The 19027-nt window shown below is 38.9% G+C and overlaps 1 non-coding gene across 1 annotated transcript; it reads right to left on the reverse strand.

Moving 5' to 3' along the window:
• Nucleotides 1-18644: 18644 nt before the first annotated feature.
• Nucleotides 18645-18748, reverse strand: LOC112766297 (small nucleolar RNA R71). Its single transcript, XR_003184250.1, has one exon. It is a non-coding gene; the product is annotated as a small nucleolar RNA R71 (small nucleolar RNA).
• Between the last annotated feature and the right edge of the window lie 279 nt (nucleotides 18749-19027).

Raw genomic sequence — 19027 nt, forward strand, 5'->3', positions numbered from 1 at the left:
TCTTATGCTTAAGTCATAATTCAGAGATGGCAAGGTATTACGACCTCTAAAAATAAAAATTTAGTACGTATAGTAGTATGAATGATTGATTATAACTAGGAGCCTTTGTAGAAAAAGGGGTAAACAAAAATTGCAACTCAAAAGCGCAACACTCCGATCGATAACGTAACGAACAAGGATAACCAACGCGAGATTATATATATACAAAGGAGTGTCAAAAACAGGAATATCAAGACTCGAAATCCGGCTGCGAAGATAACCGGTCTGAGCATAGCAATATATATACATATGATAAAAATAAGGAAAACCCCAAAGGAAACCCCAAGGGACACAAATACATAAAACCTATTCTCCAAAATCTCCCATAAGAGGAGTCATCACATTTTGTATTATTTAATGGAGATAAAAGTATCTAAGAAAAACATATAAACCAAAACTTAGTCCCGAGAACAAAGGATCTTCGCAAATCTAGAAGTCTCCAGCATGCCTCAGCGGGAAACCACACGTCCTGCATCTGAAAACCACAAAATCCGCATGGGTGAGAACCAGAGGTCCCCAGCATGGTAATAGCTTCCACATATATAATACATAATAATAGAGGAAAGCTGAAGGCAATCCTAATACTTCCACCAGATAATATCAAAGCTTATAAACAGGTTAAACCATAAAGGGCGTCTGACTAAAGATTCTTCAGTCAAACTAATACTTCCCTTTCCAATTCCTTCAGACCTCCCAACCACCAGCAGGAGTATAATGTAGCAAACACAGTTATATCAAGCAAGAAATATACAATTAGGAACAAGTAAGGCATTTAGACAATTAGCAAGAAATATGCAGTCAAATAGGCAATCTCAAACAATTCATGTAGTATGCATATGATGAATGTCTGTCCCTAGTGGCTGATGATATCATCTGTCGGTTATAGAGCCAACCCGACAAGTCCTGACAGCTAACCATTGGACTGTCCCTCTGTCACGCATCTCCAACTCGAGTTATACTCATCATAAACTTGATCATAATCATAATCTATATCCATCACTTTCACTGGTGAATATTTACGGGGGCGAGCTCATCTGGGTCTTTCACGGTGCCCGGCCACACTTACGACATAGGGTCAACAGAGTATCAAGTCTCAACCTGGAACACGTGGTGGCTAGCCACTGCTACTACCCAGGGAAACTCGTATCTCAGATAGTGGAAGTGCAAATCACAATTATCAATAATTCAGCATATACATGCATTAATTCTCATCCATGGATCAACATCCATATCAGCCATCCGGCTCACGGTTCAGTCCAGAACCAGCCAATACTTATAATCATACACAGCCATTTCGGCTCACGGTTAAATCCATAACCAGCCGTTTCATTAACAATTACAGCCTTTCGGCCCATGGCATAACAAGCACTTCCACCACCATCCTCTGCATCTCACATAATCATCTTTGATCCTCATTGATGATTCATTTTTCCCTTACTTCACTCACAAGTTACCACATTCACTAGCCCTTTTCTAATAGCTAGACATAACATAATGATTTAAGACATAAATGGTGAGATCGGAGGCTTAGAAGTATGAGATTTGGCTTTTAAAACTCAAAAATCAACTTTGGGATGAAAACAGGGCCACGCGTACGCGCACTCCATGCGCACGCGTGGATGGCCTCAAAAACTTCATCGAAGCGCAAGCGTCAAACACGCTAACGCGTGGATTAAAAATTTGCCAATCGACGCGTACGCGTCAACCACGCGTACGCGTGGGTGTTCTCGTGCCCCAGGCACAACACTAGCACAGTTCTGGCATAACTCTCTGGAAAATGGCTGGGCAATGGGTGCAGCACAATCGGCGCGCCCGCGCACATCACGCGCACGCGTGGATGGCGTTTTCTGGAAGATCGGCGCATACGCTCCAAGTGTGCCTACGCGCAAGGGGTTATTCTGCTAAAAATTTTCTAAGTTAAAAGCTGCAGAATTCACAGATTTAAACCCCAATCTTCCAACGGACATAACTTCCTCATTTTAAATCGTTTTTCACCCGTTCTTCAAACGGCATGGACTTCCCGGATCCAATTTCATTTCTAAACAGATTTGGCACAAAACGGAGATCCGTATTCCAAGTTATGTCCCACCAAAGTATGCCCAAAAACCATATTTTCATACAAAACCACAATATGCCATTTTCAAAACAAGCCATTTTCAACTCTTTTCAAAATCAATCAAAACATGCCAATTTCATCCCTTTTCTTTGAAATCAATCAAAATATATCAAATTCAACATCAAGCCCCCTCAACTCACACACTGACACATTACCACAATTTACCAAGATCACTATCTCATCATTTTAACCCACTTCACCCAAGTGGCTCAAACTCAAACACATTGACATATCATATACTCTTCCTCATGCCAATTCTCAACAACACCAATTCCAATAAATCATCATTGTACACAATCAATATCATACTCACCATCAACATGGTTCAACCCACAATTCAACCATAACCAATCATCAAGCATATATCACAACATGCATATTTCTCATACAATATACCATCAAGGCATCATTAATCCTCATCACATATATGACCACATCATATATATCAACAATTCAACAACATCAACAATTCAATGCCTATCTTAGGGCCCCTAGCCTAAGTATTTCCTACCACATTACATATTAGATACGAAAAACCGAAACCATACCTTTGCCGATTTCCCAAGCTCAACCGGAGCACTTCCAAATCACTTATCCACAAGCTCTCAAGGCCTCAACACCTCCAAGAACAGATTTTTCACCACCAAACCCTTTCCAAGCTTTTCAAAATCACCAATCAAGCTCCAAAATCCACACATACACAACCTAAGCCACAACCATCATACCCATACACAACATCTCAAAACCCAAACATCATAAAACAACAAAATTACACTAGGGTTGAGAATCTTACCACACCCAAGGTCCAAGGAGACAAGATTAACCTTCTCCTTCAAGAGAGTTGGGTCCTATAACATCAAAGAGCCCAAAATCTCAACATTTTTGCTCATAAAACTCGAAAACAAGGCTGGAATTTCGAAGAGAAAAACCTGGCTTACTAGTGGACGAAATTGTGATTTCTATCTTTTGAGCTTTAGCATATATTTACTCTTAGGGCACTGTTTATTCTCACAACTCCGTTCAACTAACCAGCAAGTGTACTGGGTCGTCCAAGTAATAAACCTTACGTGAGTAAGGGTCGAATCCACAGAGATTGTTGGTATGAAGCAAGCTATGGTCACCTTGTAAGTCTCAGTCAGGCAGATTAAATTGGTTTATGATTTTTTGGAATAATTAATAATAAAAAGGAATAATAAATTATATGTAAAGAAAAGGGATAGAACACTTATGCAGATTCATTGGTAGGAATTTCAGATAAGCGGATGGAGATGCTGTAGAGCCCAAGGACGCCTGCTCTCCTACTGCTCCTACTCAATCCTTCTTACTCCTTTCCATGGCAAGCCTCGTATAGGGGTTCACCATCAACTGTGGCTACTTTCTTCCTCTCGGGGAAATACCCTGTGCGGCTGTCACTCGCACAGCTAACCAGTCTGGAGGCATCACCCATGGCTGATGGCTACATCCCATTCTCGCAGTGAAAACTAATGCTCACGCACTCTGTCACAGTACGGCTAATCACCGGTTGGTTCCCTCCCCTACTGGAATAGAATCCCTCTTTTGCGTCTGTCACTAACGCCCAGCAGGTTACTGGTTTGAAGCACGTCACAGTCATTCATTAACGGAATCCTACTCGGAATACCACAAACAAGGTGAGACTTTCCGGATTCCCAGGATCCTACTCGGAATACCACAGACAAGGTGAGACTTTCCGGATCCTCATAAATGCCGCTATCTATCTAGCTTATACCACGAAGATTCTGTTCGGGAATCTAAGAGATACACATTCAAGCTCTGTTGCATGTAGAACGGAAGTGGTTGTCAATCACGCGCGTTCATAAGTGAGAATGATAATGAGGGTAATCTGACTCATAACATTCATCATGTTCTTGGGTACGAATGAATATCTTGGAATAAGAATAAGAGAGATTTGAATAAAAGATAATAGAACTTCATTAATACTTGAGGTACAGCAGAGCTCCACACCCTTAATCTATGGTGTGCAGAAACTCCACCGTTGAAAATTCATAAGCAAAGAGTTCAGGCATGGCCGAATGGCCAGCCCTCTCTAACGTGATCACAGGATTCAAAATACAATCCAGGATGTCTAATACAATAGATAAATGTCCTATATATACTAGACTAGCTACTAGGGTTTACATGAGTAAGTAATTGATGCATAAATCCACTTCCGGGGCCCACTTGGTGTATGCTTGGGCTGAGCTTGATCATTCCACGAGCAAAGGAATTTCTTGGCGTTAAACTTTGAGTTATGACGTGTTTTGGGCGTTTAACTCCGGATCATGACGTTTTTCTGGCGTTTAACTCCAGACAGCAGCGTGTACTTGGCGTTTAACGCCAAGTTACGTCGTCATTCTTCGAATAAAGTATGGACTATTACATATTGCTGGAAAGCCCTGGATGTCTACTTTCCAACGCCGTTGAGAGCGCGCCAATTGGAGTTCTGTAGCTCCAGAAAATCCATTTCGAGTGCAGGGAGGTCAGATTCCAACAGCATCAGCAGTCCTTTTGTCAGCCTTCTTCAGAGTTTTGCTCAAATCCCTCAATTTCAGTCAGAATTTACCTGAAATCACAGAAAAACACACAAACTCATAGTAAAGTCCAGAAATGTGAATTTAACATAAAAACTAATGAAAACATCCCTAAAAGTAGCTTAAACTTACTAAAAACTATATGAAAACAATGCCAAAAAGCGTATAAATTATCCGCTCATCACAACACCAAACTTAAATTGTTGCTTGTCCCCAAGCAACTGAAATCAAATAGGATAAAAAGAAGAGAATATACTATAAAGTCCAAAATATCAATGAATATTAATCTAATTAGATGAGCGGGACTTGTAGCTTTTTGCTTCTGAACAGTTTTGGCATCTCACTTTTTCCTTTGTAGTTCAGAGTGATTGGCTTCTCTAGGAACTTAGAATTTCAGATAGTGTTATTGACTTTCCTAGTTAGGCATGTTGATTCTTGAACACAGCTACTTATGAGTCTTGGCTGTGGCCCTAAGCACTTTGTCTTCCAGTATTACCACCGGATACACAAATGCCACAGACACATAACTGGGTGAACCTTTTCAGATTGTGACTCAGCTTTGCTAAAGTCCCCAGTTAGTGGTGTCCAGAGCTCTTAAGCACACTCTTTAGCTTTGGATCACGACTTTAACCATTCAGTCTCAAGCTTTTCACTTGGACCTTCATGACACAAGCACATGGTTAGGGACAGCTTGATTTAGCCGCTTAGGCCTGGATTTTTAATTTCCTTGGGCCCTCCTATCCATTAATGCTCAAAGCCTTGGATCCTTGCTAAAATTTTCGCCATTTTTTTTTTCACTGCTTTTTCTTGCTTCAAGAATCAATTTCATGATGTTTTTCAGATCATCAATAACATTTCTCTTTGTTCATCATTCTTTCAAGAACCAACAATTTTAACACTCATAAACAACAAGATCAAAAGACATATGCACTGTTCATTCATTCATTCAGAAAACAAAAATTATTGCCACCACATCAATATAATTAAATTAAATTCACTAATAATTTCGAAAATTATGTACTTCTTGTTCTTTTGAATTAAAAACATTTTTCTTTTAAGAGAGGTGAAAGACTAATGGATTTTATTCATAGCTTTAAGGCATGGTTACACACTAATGATCATGAAGTAGAAACACAAAAACATAGATAAACATAATACTTAAAAACCGAAAACAGAAAGAAAATAAAGAACAAGGAATGAATCCACCTCTAGTGGCGTCTTCTTCTTGAAGGACCAATGATGTTCTTCAATTCTTCTATGTCCCTTCCTTGCCTTTGTTGCTCCTCCCTCATTGCTCTTTGATCTTCTCTTATTTCTTGGAGAGTGAGGGCGTGTTCATGGTGTTCCACCCTTAATTGTTCAACATTATGGCTCAAGTCTTCCAAAGAGGTACTAAGTTGCTCCCAATAGTTGTTGGGAGGAAAGTGCATTCCTTGAGGCATTTGATGATGAACTTCCTCATGTTCTTCTTGAGGGCCGTGAGGAACTTCCCTTGTTTGCTCCATCCTCTTCTTTGTGATGGGCTTGTCTTCTTCAATGGAGGCATCTCCATCTATGATAACTCCAGCTGAGTAGCATAAATGGCATATAAGGTGAGGGAAGGCTAGCCGTGCCATGTATGAAGGCTTGTCGGCTATTTTGTAGAGTTCATTGGATATGACTTCATGAACTTCCACTTCCTCTCCAATCATGATGCTATGAATCATGATGGTCCGATCCACAGTAACTTCAGATCGGTTGCTTGTAGGGATGGTGGATCTTTGGATGAACTCCAACCATCCTCTAGCTACAGGCTTGAGGTCCAGTCTTCTTAGTTGGACCGGTTTGCCTTTGGAGTCTACTCTCCATTGGGCGCCTTCCACACAAATGTCCATTAGGACTTGGTCCAACCTTTGATTGAAGTTGACCCTTCTTGTGTAGGGGCGTTCATCACCTTGCATCATGGGTAGATGAAACGCCAACCTCACATTTTCCGGACTGAAATCTAAGTATTTCCCCCGAACCATTGTGAGATAGTTCTTTGGATTCGGGTTCATACTTTGATCATGGTTCCTAGTGATCCATGCATTAGCATAGAACTCTTGAACCATCAGTATTCCGACTTGTTGCATGGGGTTGGTTATGACTTCCCACCCTCTTCTTTGAATTTCATGTCGGATTTCCGGATACTCATTCTTTTTGAGCTTGAAAGGGACCTCGGGGATCACCTTTTTCTTAGCCACAACATCATAGAAGTGGTCTTGGTGGCTTTTGGAGATGAATCTCTCTTTCTCCCATGACTCGGAAGTGGAGGCTCTTGCCTTCCCTTTTCCTTTTCTTGAGGAAACTCCGGTCTTGGGTGCCATTGATGGTGAATGAAAAATAAAAAGCTTAGGCTTTTTACCACACCAAACTTAAGATTTGCTCGTCCTCGAGCAAAAAGAAAAGAAGAGTAGAAGAAGAAGAAGAGAATGTGGAAGAGGGGGAGAGAAGTGGGTTCGGCTATATGAGAGAAGAATGGGTAGTGTTGTGTGAAAATGAAGAAGAAAGGAGAGGTATTTATAGGGAGGGGGGAGGGTTAGGTTTCGGCCATTTTGGGTGGGAAAGGGTGGGAAATTGAATTTGAATTTGATGAGGGTAGGTGGGGTTTATGGGGAAGAGGAGGTTGATGTGAATGGTGCATGGGGAAATTGGGAAGAGGGGTTGAGGTGATTGGTGAAGGTTTTTGGGAAGTGTGACATTGAAAATGAGATTTGGATTAGGAGAGTGTGATTAGGATTAAAAGAAAAGGTAGGTGGGGATCCTGTGGGGTCCACAGATCCTGAGGTGAAAAGAAATACCATTCCTTCACCATATAGGCATGTAAATTGCCTTCATGCACCATTCTGGCGTTCAAACGCCCATTGGTGCATGTTCTGGGCGTTAAACGCCCATGTGATGCATGTTTCTGGCGTTGAACGCCAGTTTCAAGCTTTTTTCTGGCGTTCAGCGCCAGATTGCCCTCTGTGTGCGCATCCTGGCGTTAAACGTCAGGATGTAGCTTGTTTTGGGCGTTCAACGCCAGAAAGATGCTCTGTTCTGGCGTTGAACGCCAGCCAGATGCATCTTCTGGGCGTTGAACGCCAGCCCGTGCGTCCTCCAGGGTGAAAATTTTTTTTCTTCTGTTTTTGACTCTGTTTTTAATTTTTTTGATTTTTTCGTGACTCCTCATGATCATGTACCTAATTCAACACAAAAATAACACCAAAACAAAATAAAATAAAATTAGATAAATAAAATTGGGTTGCCTCCTAACAAGCGCTTCTTTAATGTCAATAGCTTGACAGTGGCTCTCATGGAGCCACAAGATGATCAGGTCAATTTAGTGTGTTGTCTCCACACCAAACTTAGAGTTTGGATATGGAATTTGAACACCAAACTTAGAGTTTGGTTGTGGCCTCACAACACCAAACTTAGAGTTTGACTGTGTGGGCTCTTCTTGACCTTGAACTGAGAGAAGCTCTTTATGCTTACTCTCTTTTGTCACAGAGGGATGACCATGTGCTTGAAACACAAGGTATTCCCCATTCAATTGAAGGACTAACTCTCCTCTGTGAACATCTATCACAGCTTCTGCTGTGGCTAGGAAAGGTCTTCCTAGGATGATGCATTCATCATCTTCCTTCCTAGTATCTAGGATTATGAAATCAGCAGGGATGTAAAGGCCTTCAACCTTTACTAGAACGTCCTCCACCATTCCATAAGCTTGTCTTACTGACTTGTCTGCCAATTGTAATGAGAACAAGGCAGGTTGTACCTCAATGATTCCCAGCTTCTCCATTACAGAGAGTGGCATCAGATTTATCCCTGACCCAAGATCACATAGAGCTTTTTCAAAGCTCATGGTGCCAATGGTGCAAGGTATTAAGAACTTGCCAGGATCTTGTTTCTTTTGAGGTAGAGTTTCCTGAATCCAAGTATCTAAATCACTAATGAGCAAGGGAGGTTCACTTTCCCAAGTCTCATTACCAAATAGCTTGGCATTCAGCTTCATGATAGCTCCTAGATATTGAGCAACTTGCTCACCAGTCACATCTTCATCCTCTTCAGAGGATGAATATTCTTTAGAGCTCATGAATGGCAGAAGGAGATTTAATGGAATCTCTATGGTCTCTAAATGAGCCTCAGATTCCTCAGGATCCTTAATAGGAAACTCCTTCTTGCTTGAGGAATGTCCCAGGAGGTCTTTCTCACTAGGATTTTCGTCCTCCTCCTCCTTAGTGCATTCGGCCACTTTGATCAAATCAATGGCCTTGCATTCTCCTTTTGGATTCTCTTCTGTATTACTTGGGAGAATACTGGGAGGAGTTTCAATAACTTTCTTACTCAGCTGGCCTACTTGTGCCTCCAAATTTCTAATGGAGGATCTTGTTTCATTCATGAAACTGAAAGTGGCTTTTGACAGATCAGAGACTATATTAGCTAAATTAGAATTATTTTGTTCAGAGTTCTCTGTCTGTTGCTGAGAAGATGATGGATATGGCTTGCTATCGCCTAGCCTATTGCGTCCACCATTGTTAAAGCCTTGTTGAGGCTTTTGTTGATCCTTCCAGGAGAAATTTGGATGATTTCTCCATGATGGGTTATAGGTGTTTCCATAAGGTTCACCCAGATAATTAACCTCTGCCATGGCAGGGTTTTCAGGATCATAAGCTTCTTCAGAAGCAGCCTCTCTAGTACTGTTGGATGCATTTTGCAATCCATTCAGATTTTGAGAGATTATGTTGACCTGTTGGGTCAACATTTTGTTCTGAGCCAATATGGCATTCAGAGCATCAATTTCAAGAACTCCTTTCTTCTGAGGGACCCCATTATTCACAGAATTCCTCTCAGAGGTATACATGAACTGGTTGTTAGCAACCATGTCAATGAGTTCTTGAGCCTCTTCAGGCGTTTTCTTCAGGTGAATAGATCCACCTGCAGAGTGGTCCAGTGACATTTTCGAAAATTCAGAGAGACCATAATAGAATATATCTAATAGGGTCCATTCTGAAAACATGTCAGATGGACATCTCTTGGTCAGCTGCTTGTATCTTTCCCAAGCTTCATAAAGGGATTCACCATCTTTTTGTTTGAAGGTTTGAACATCCACTCTCAGCTTGCTCAGCTTTTGCGGAGGAAAGAATTTATCCAAGAAGGCAGTGACCAGCTTGTCCCAGGAGTCCAGGCTATCCTTAGGTTGTGAATCCAACCATATTCTAGCTCTGTCTCTTACAGCAAAAGGGAAAAGCATGAGTCTGTAGACTTCAGGATTGACTCCATTCGTCTTTACAGTATCACGGACTTGCAAGAACTCAGTTAAAAACTGATAGGGATCTTCAGATGGAAGCCCATAAAACTTGCAGTTTTGTTGCATTAATGCAACTAGTTGAGGCTTAAGCTCAAAGTTATTGGCTCCAATGGCAGGAATGGAGATGCTTCTTCCATCAAACTTGGACGTTGGCTTTGTGAAGTCACCAAGCATTCTCCTTGCATTATTATTATTATTATTTTCGGCTGCCATGTCCTTCTCTTGTTCGAAAATTTCTGAAAGGTTATTTCTGGATTGTTGTAATTTAGCTTCTCTTAATTTTCTCTTCAGAGTCCTTTCAGGTTCTGGATCAGCTTCAACAAGAGTGCCTTTATCCTTGTTCCTGCTCATAAGAAAGAGAAGAAAACAAGAAAAGAAAAAGGAATCCTCTATGTCACAGTATAGAGATTCCTTTGTGTTAGTAGAAGAAGAAGGGGGTAGAAGAATGAAGAAGGATGAAGAAGAATTCGAATTTAGATGAAGTGAGGTGAAGAGAAGTGTTAGTAATTAATTAATTAAATAGAATAAGAAAAGAGAAGAGAAATTTTCGAAAATAATTTTGAAAAAATGGTTAGTGATTTTCGAAAATTAAAGATGAGATGAGATTAAAATTAAAATTTAAAACAATTAAAAAGAATTTTTTGAAAAAGAGAGGGAGGATTTTCGAAAATTAGAGAGGGAAAAGTAGTTAGGTGGTTTTGAAAAAGATAAGAAACAAACAAAAAGTTAGTTAGTTGATTGAAAAAGATTTGAAATCAAATTTTGAAAATGATAAAATTTTGAAAAAGATAAGATAAATGATATATTTGAAAAAGATATTTTGAAAAAGATTTAATTTTAAAATTGACTTAACTAACAAGAAACTACAAGATAAGATTCTAGAACTTAAAGATTGAACCTTTCTTAACAAGAAAGTAACAAACTTCAAATTTTTGAACCAATCACATTAATTGTTAGCTAATTTTTCGAAAATTGGATAAAAAGATAAGAAAAAGATTTTGAAAATATTTTGAAAAATAATTTTGAAATTTTCGAAAATTATAAAAAAATGAAAAAGATATGATTTTTGAAAAAGATTTTGAAGAGATAAGATTTTTAAAATTGAAATTTGGACTTGACTTGTAAGAAACAACTAATTTTAAAAATTTTTGACCAAGTCAACCCAAAATTTCGAAATTTTGGAGGGAAATAAGGAAAAGATATTTTTGATTTTTAAATTTTTAAAGAAAAACACAAAAATGACCCAAAACATGAAAATTTTGGATCAAGACACAAGATGCATGCAAGGATGCTATGAATGTCAAGATGAACACCAAGAACACTATGAAGATCATGATGAACATCAAGAACATAATTTTGAAAAATTTTTTGATGCAAAGAAAACATGCAAGACACCAAACTTAGAAATCTTTAATGCATGAAAAATATGAATGCAAAAATGCACATGAAAAACAACAAAAGACACAAAACAAGAAATCATCAAGATCAAACAAGAAGTCTTGTCAAGAACAACTTGAAGATCATGAAGAACACTATGAATGCATGAGATTTTCGAAAAAATGCAAGAAAAATTTTAAAAGCATGCAATTGACACCAAACTTAAAAATTAACACAAGACTCAAACAAGAAACACAAAATATTTTTGATTTTTATGATTTTCTAATTTTTTTGTATTTTTATTAATTTTTTCGAAAATATAGTTTGGAAAAACGAAAAATAAAAAGAAAAATTTTTGAAAAAGATTTTGAAAAGAAAATTACCTAATCTGAGCAACAAGATGAACCGTCAGTTGTCCATACTCGAACAATCCCCGGCAACGGCGCCAAAAACTTGGTGGACGAAATTGTGATTTCTATCTTTTGAGCTTTAGCATATATTTACTCTTAGGGCACTGTTTATTCTCACAACTCCGTTCAACTAACCAGCAAGTGTACTGGGTCGTCCAAGTAATAAACCTTACGTGAGTAAGGGTCGAATCCACAGAGATTGTTGGTATGAAGCAAGCTATGGTCACCTTGTAAGTCTCAGTCAGGCAGATTAAATTGGTTTATGATTTTTTGGAATAATTAATAATAAAAAGGAATAATAAATTATATGTAAAGAAAAGGGATAGAACACTTATGCAGATTCATTGGTAGGAATTTCAGATAAGCGGATGGAGATGTTGTAGAGCCCAAGGACGCCTGCTCTCCTACTGCTCCTACTCAATCCTTCTTACTCCTTTCCATGGCAAGCCTCGTATAGGGGTTCACCATCAACTGTGGCTACTTTCTTCCTCTCGGGGAAATACCCTGTGCGGCTGTCACTCGCACAGCTAACCAGTCTGGAGGCATCACCCATGGCTGATGGCTACATCCCATCCTCGCAGTGAAAACTAATGCTCACGCACTCTGTCACAGTACGTCTAATCACCGGTTGGTTCCCTCCCCTACTGGAATAGAATCTCTCTTTTGCGTCTGTCACTAACGCCCAGCAGGTTACAGGTTTGAAGCACGTCACAGTCATTCATTAACGGAATCCTACTCGGAATACCACAGACAAGGTGAGACTTTCCGAATTCCCAGGATCCTACTCGGAATACCACAGACAAGGTGAGACTTTCCGGATCCTCATAAATGCCGCCATCTATCTAGCTTATACCACGAAGATTCTGTTCGGGAATCTAAGAGATACACATTCAAGCTCTGTTGCATGTAGAACGGAAGTGGTTGTCAATCACGCGCGTTCATAAGTGAGAATGATAATGAGGGTAATCTGACTCATAACATTCATCATGTTCTTGGGTACGAATGAATATCTTGGAATAAGAATAAGAGAGATTTGAATAAAAGATAATAGAACTTCATTAATACTTGAGGTACAGCAGAGCTCCACACCCTTAATCTATGGTGTGCAGAAACTCCACCGTTGAAAATTCATAAGCAAAGAGTTCAGGCATGGCCGAATGGCCAGCCCTCTCTAACGTGATCACAGGATTCAAAATACAATCCAGGATGTCTAATACAATAGATAAATGTCCTATATATACTAGACTAGCTACTAGGGTTTACATGAGTAAGTAATTGATGCATAAATCCACTTCCGGGGCCCACTTGGTGTATGCTTGGGCTGAGCTTGATCATTCCATGAGCTAAGGCATTTCTTGGCGTTAAACTTTGAGTTATGACGTGTTTTGGGCGTTTAACTCCGGATCATGACGTTTTTCTGGCGTTTAACTCCAGACAGCAGCGTGTACTTGGCGTTTAACGCCAAGTTACGTCGTCATTCTTCGAATAAAGTATGAACTATTATATATTTCTGGAAATCCCTGGATGTCTACTTTCCAACGCCGTTGAGAGCGCGCCAATTGGAGTTCTGTAGCTCCAGAAAATCCATTTCGAGTGCAGGGAGGTCAGATTCCAACAGCATTAGCAGTCCTTTTGTCAGCCTTCTTCAGAGTTTTGCTCAAATCCCTCAATTTCAGTTAGAATTTACCTGAAATCACAGAAAAACACACAAACTCATAGTAAAGTCCAGAAATGTGAATTTAACATAAAAACTAATGAAAACATCCCTAAAAGTAGCTTAAACTTACTAAAAACTATATGAAAACAATGCCAAAAAGCGTATAAATTATCCGCTCATCACTTACCTCAAGATTAATTGTTTGGGTTTTGTAGACCTCTCCGCGGTGAACGTGTGTCCACAAACGGAGTGGCAATCGGAGCTCTAGATCAAAAGTTATGGTGGTTTGAAGATCAAGTGAGAGAAAGAACTTGAGAGAGTGTTCTTCCTTCCATGGCCTCCATTTTCAGCATGTGAGTGTGTTTAGTGCGGAGAGAGAATACTGAAAACTAGGGTTTTGGTTTAGTTATGTTGGGCCAAGGGCCCACTTTGGGTCCGGTTGGCCCGGTTTGGCCCGTTCGGTCCAATCTTGGTCCGATTTCTATAAAATTGATACCGAAATTCTTGTCTCAGTCTCCTCTATCACATTTAGCCATAAAAATCACATTTTGGGCTTTCTAGAATAAATTCTCATTTATGGGTTAATTAGCCGTTAATTAACCGGGTTTTACATTCTACCCACCTAATTAGGAATTTTGCCCACAAAATTCAAATGCAATTACCTGAGAATAAATGTGGATAATCCGTTCGCATCTCCGACTCGAGTTCCCAAGTGTGTTCCTCAACACCGCCTCGACTCCATGCCACTTTGATTAATGAAACCTCTTTTCCACGCAACCGTTTGATACTAGTATCATCGATTCTGACCGGAGCCACTGGAAGCGTCAAATCTTCCCTTAACTGAATCGACTCAGGTTCCAACACATGGCTAGCATCAGGAGTGTTCTTCCGAAGCTGCGACACGTGAAACACGTCGTGTAGGTTCGAAAGATGAGGTGGTAGAGCCATCCGATACGCCACCGGCCCAATCCTCTCCAGGATCTGAAATGGGCCAATGTATCGAGGATTCAACTTCTTTGCCTTAATCGCCCTACCTACTCCCGTGGTCGGAGTAACCTTAAGGAAAACATGATCTCCTTCCTCAAATTCTAAGGGCTTTCGCCTCTGATCGGCGTAACTTTTCTTATCGCAGCTCCTGCTAAGAATCGGGATAGGGTGGCCAACCTCCCGTTGAGTTGTTGTACTTCTTTGACATAAGTTGGGCTCTTCATGTTGAGTATGGCTTGACATTTGTCTGGGTTTGCTTCAATTCCCCTTTGTGTGAGCATGAAGCCTAAGAATTTGCCTGCTTGTACTGCGAAGGTGCATTTTGCGGGATTGAGCCGCATGTTGTGCTTCCTTATAGTGTAAAACACTTGAGTCAGGTCGGATAATAATGTATCTTCGCTCTGTGTCTTTATCAACATGTCGTCCACATAAACTTCCATGATTTTTCCGATGTGATCTTAGAAGATGATGAGTGGATAATTTATAAGCTTTTTGGCATTGTTTTTAGGTACTTTTTAGTAAGTTCAAGCTACTTTTAGGGATGTTTTCATTAGTTTTTATGCTAAATTCACATTTCTGGACTTTACTATGAGTTTGTGTGTTTTTCTATGATTTCAGGTAATTTTTGGCTGAAATTGAGGGACTTGAGCAAAACTCTGAAAAAGGCTGACAAAAGGACTACTGATGCTGTTGGAATCTGACCTCCAAATTTTCTGGATCTACAGAACTCCAAATGGCGCGCTCTCAATGGCGTTGGAAATTAGACATCCAGAGCTTTCCAGCAATATATAATAGTTCATACTTTATTCGGGAATTGATGACGTAAAGTGGCGCTCAACGCCAAGTACATGCTGCTGTCTGGAGTCAAACGCCAGAAACACGTCACGACCCGGAGTTGAACGCCAGAAACACGCTATAACTCGGTGTTCAACTCCAAAAGAAGCCTCAGCTCGTGGATAGATCAAGCTCAGCCCAAACACATGCCAAGTGGGCCTCGGAAGTGGATTTATGCATCAATTACTTACTCATGTAAACCCTAGTAGCTAGTCTAGTATAAATAGGATAATTTACTATTGTATTGGACATCTTTTGATCACTTTAGATTTTAGGATCATCTTGGGATGATTAGTTCTCAGATCATGGGGGCTGGCCATTCGGCCATGCCTGAACCTTTCACTTATGTATTTTCAACGGTGGAGTTTCTACACACCATAGATTAAGGGTGTGGAGCTCTGCTGTACCTCAAGTTTCAATACAATTACTATTATTTTCTATTCAATTCTCCTTATTCTTATTCCAAGATATACGTTACACTTCAACTTGATGAATGTGATGATCCGTGACACTCATCATCATTCTCACCTATGAACGCGCGTGACTGACAACCACTTCCGTTCTACCTTAGGCCGGGCGCATATCTCTTAGATTCCCCAACAGAATCTTCGTGGTATAAGCTAGATAGATGGCGGCATTCATGGGAATCCGGAAAGTCTAACCTTGTCTGTGGTATTTCGAGTAGGATTCCTGGAATCTGGAAAGTCTAACCTTGTCTGTGGTACTCTGAGTAGGATTCCGGTATTGAATGACTGTGACGAGCTTAAAACTCCTGAAGGATGGGTGTTAGTGACAAACACAAAAGAATCAAGGGATTCTATTCCAACCTGATTGAGAACCGACAGATGATTAGCCGTGCTGTGACAGAGCATAGGACCATTTTCACTGAGAGGATGGGATGTAGCCATTGACAACGGTGATGCCCTACATACAGCTTGCAAGGGAAAGGAGTAAGAAGGATTGGATGAATGTAATAAGAAAGTAGAGATTCGAGAGGAGCACAGCATCTACATATGCCTATCTGAAATTCCCACCATGGAATTATATGAGTAACTATTTACTATTTTATTTTTTGTTTATTATTTATTTTCGAACTTATCATAAACCATTTAATATGCCTAACTGAGATTTACAAGGTGACCATAGCTTGCTTCATACCAACAATCTCTGTGGGATCGACCCTTACTCACGTAAGGTATTACTTGGATGACCCAGTACACTTGCTGGTTAAGTTGAACGGAGTTGTGACCACACATAGTTGTAAACCATGGTATTGGCATCATGTTTTTGACGCCATTGCCAGGGAAAGAAAAATCAATGAATTTTACAAAATGCAATAACATATGAATCACAATTTCGTCCACCAAGTTTTTGGCGCCGTTGCCGGGGATTGTTCGAGTATGGACAACTGACGGTTCATCTTGTTGCTCAGATTAGATAATTTTCTTTTTATTTTCTTTTCAAAAAGTTTTCAAAATTTTTCTTTTATTTTCATTCATCTAGAGAACATTTTCTAAAAAATGAAAAAAAATCATAAAATCATAAAAATAAAAAATATTTTGTGTTTCTTGTTTGAGTCTTGAGTCAATTTTTAAATTTGGTGTCAATTGCATGCTTTAAAAAATTTTTCTTGCATTTTTCGAAAATTCCATGCATTCATAGTGTTCTTCATGATCTTCAAGTTGTTCTTGACAAGTCTTCTTGTTTGATCTTGATGTTTTCTTGTTTTGTGTTGTTTGTTGTTTTTCATATGCATTTTTTGTTTGTTAGAGTCCATGCATTAAAGATTTCTAAGTTTGGTGTCTTGCATGTTTTCTTTGCATCAAAAATTTTTCAAAATTGTGTTCTTGATGTTCATCATGATCTTCAAAGTGTTCTTGGTGTTCATCTTGACATTCATAGTGTTCTTGCATGCATCTTGTGTTTTGATCCAAAATTTTCATATTTTGGGTCATTTTTATGTTTTTCTCTCTCATAATTAAAATTTAAAAAATAAAAAAAATATCTTTTCCTTATTTTTCTCATAATTTTCGAAAATTTGAGTTTACTTAGTCAGAAACTTTTTAAAATTAGTTGTTTCTTACAAGTCAAGTCAAAATTTCAATTTTAAAAATCTTATCTTTTTAAATTCTTTTTCAAATTATTTTCAAAATCTTTTTCTTATCTTTATATCAAATTTTCGAAAACTCACTAACAATTAATGTGATTGATTCAAAAATTTGAAGTTTGTTACTTTCTTGTTAAGAAAGGTTCAATCTTTAAGTTCTAGAATCTTATCTTGTAGTTTCTTGTTAGTGAAGTAAGTAATTTTAAATTTAAAAATTAAATCTTTTTCAAACATATCTTATCATATCTTTTTCAAAATTTTATATTTTTCAAAAATTTAATTTGAAAATATCTTATCTAACTTCTTATCTTCTTATCTTTTCAAATTTGATTTTAATATCTTTTTCAACTAACTCTTTGACTTTGTGTTTGTTTCTTATCTTTTTCAAAACCTCCTAACTACTTTTTCCTCTCTAATTTTCGAAAATATCTCATCTCTTTTTCAAAAAACTCTTTTTGTTTTAAATTTTAATTTTAATCATATCTTACCTTTAATTTTCGAAATTACTAACCCCTTTTTCAAAATTATTTTCGAAATTCTCCCTCTTTTTTCTTCTTCTATTTAATTATTTAATTACTGACACTTCTCTTCACCTCTCTTCATCTAAAAATCCGAATCCATTCTTCTTCACTCTTCCCCCCTTTCTTCTTCTACTAACATAAAGGAATCTCTATATTGTGACATAGAGGATTCCTTTTCTTTTCTTGTTTTCTTCTCTTTCATATGAGCAGGAACAAGGAAAAAGGCACTCTTGTTGAAATTGATCCTGAACCTGAAAGGACTCTGAAGAGAAAACTAAGAGAAGCTAAATTACAACAATCTAAAGGTAACCTTTCAGAAATATTAGAACAAGAGAAGGAGATGGCAGCCAAACCCAACAACAATAATGCAAGGAGAATGCTTGGTGACTTCACAAAACCAATGTCCAAATTTGATGGAAGAAGCATCTCCATTCCTGCCATTGGAGCCAATAATTTTGAGTTGAAACCTCAGATAGTTGCCTTAATGCAACAAAACTGCAAGTTTTATGGACTTCCATCTGAAGATCCTTACCAGTTTTTAACTGAGTTCTTGCAGATTTGTGAGACTGTTAAGACAAATGGAGTTGATCCTGAAGTCTACAGACTCATGCTTTTCCCTTTTGCTGTGAGAGACAGAGCTAGAATATGGTTGGATTCACAACCTAAAGACAGCCTGGACTCTTGGGAGAAGCTGGTCACGGTCTTCTTGGATAAATTCTTTCCTCCTCAAAAGCTGAGCAAGCTTAGAGTGGATGTTCAGACCTTCAAACAAAAAGATGGTGAATCCCTCTATGAAGCTTGGGAAAGATACAAGAAGTTGACCAAAAGGTGTCCATCTGACATGTTTTCAGAATGGACCATATTAGATATATTCTATTATGGTCTATCTGAGTTTTCGAAAATGTCATTGGACCATTCTGCAGGTGGATCCATCCACCTAAAGAAAACACCTGCAGAAGCTCAAGAACTCATTGACATGGTTGCAAATAACCAATTTATGTACACTTCTGAGAGGAATTTCGTGAATAATGGGACACCTCAGAGGAAGGGAGTTCTTGAAATTGATGCTCTGAATACCATATTGGCTCAGAACAAAGTGTTGACTCAGCAAGTCAACATGAT

This window comes from Arachis hypogaea, chromosome 2 (assembly GCF_003086295.3).
Source record: "Arachis hypogaea cultivar Tifrunner chromosome 2, arahy.Tifrunner.gnm2.J5K5, whole genome shotgun sequence".
In the NCBI taxonomy this organism is placed as follows: domain Eukaryota; kingdom Viridiplantae; phylum Streptophyta; class Magnoliopsida; order Fabales; family Fabaceae; genus Arachis; species Arachis hypogaea.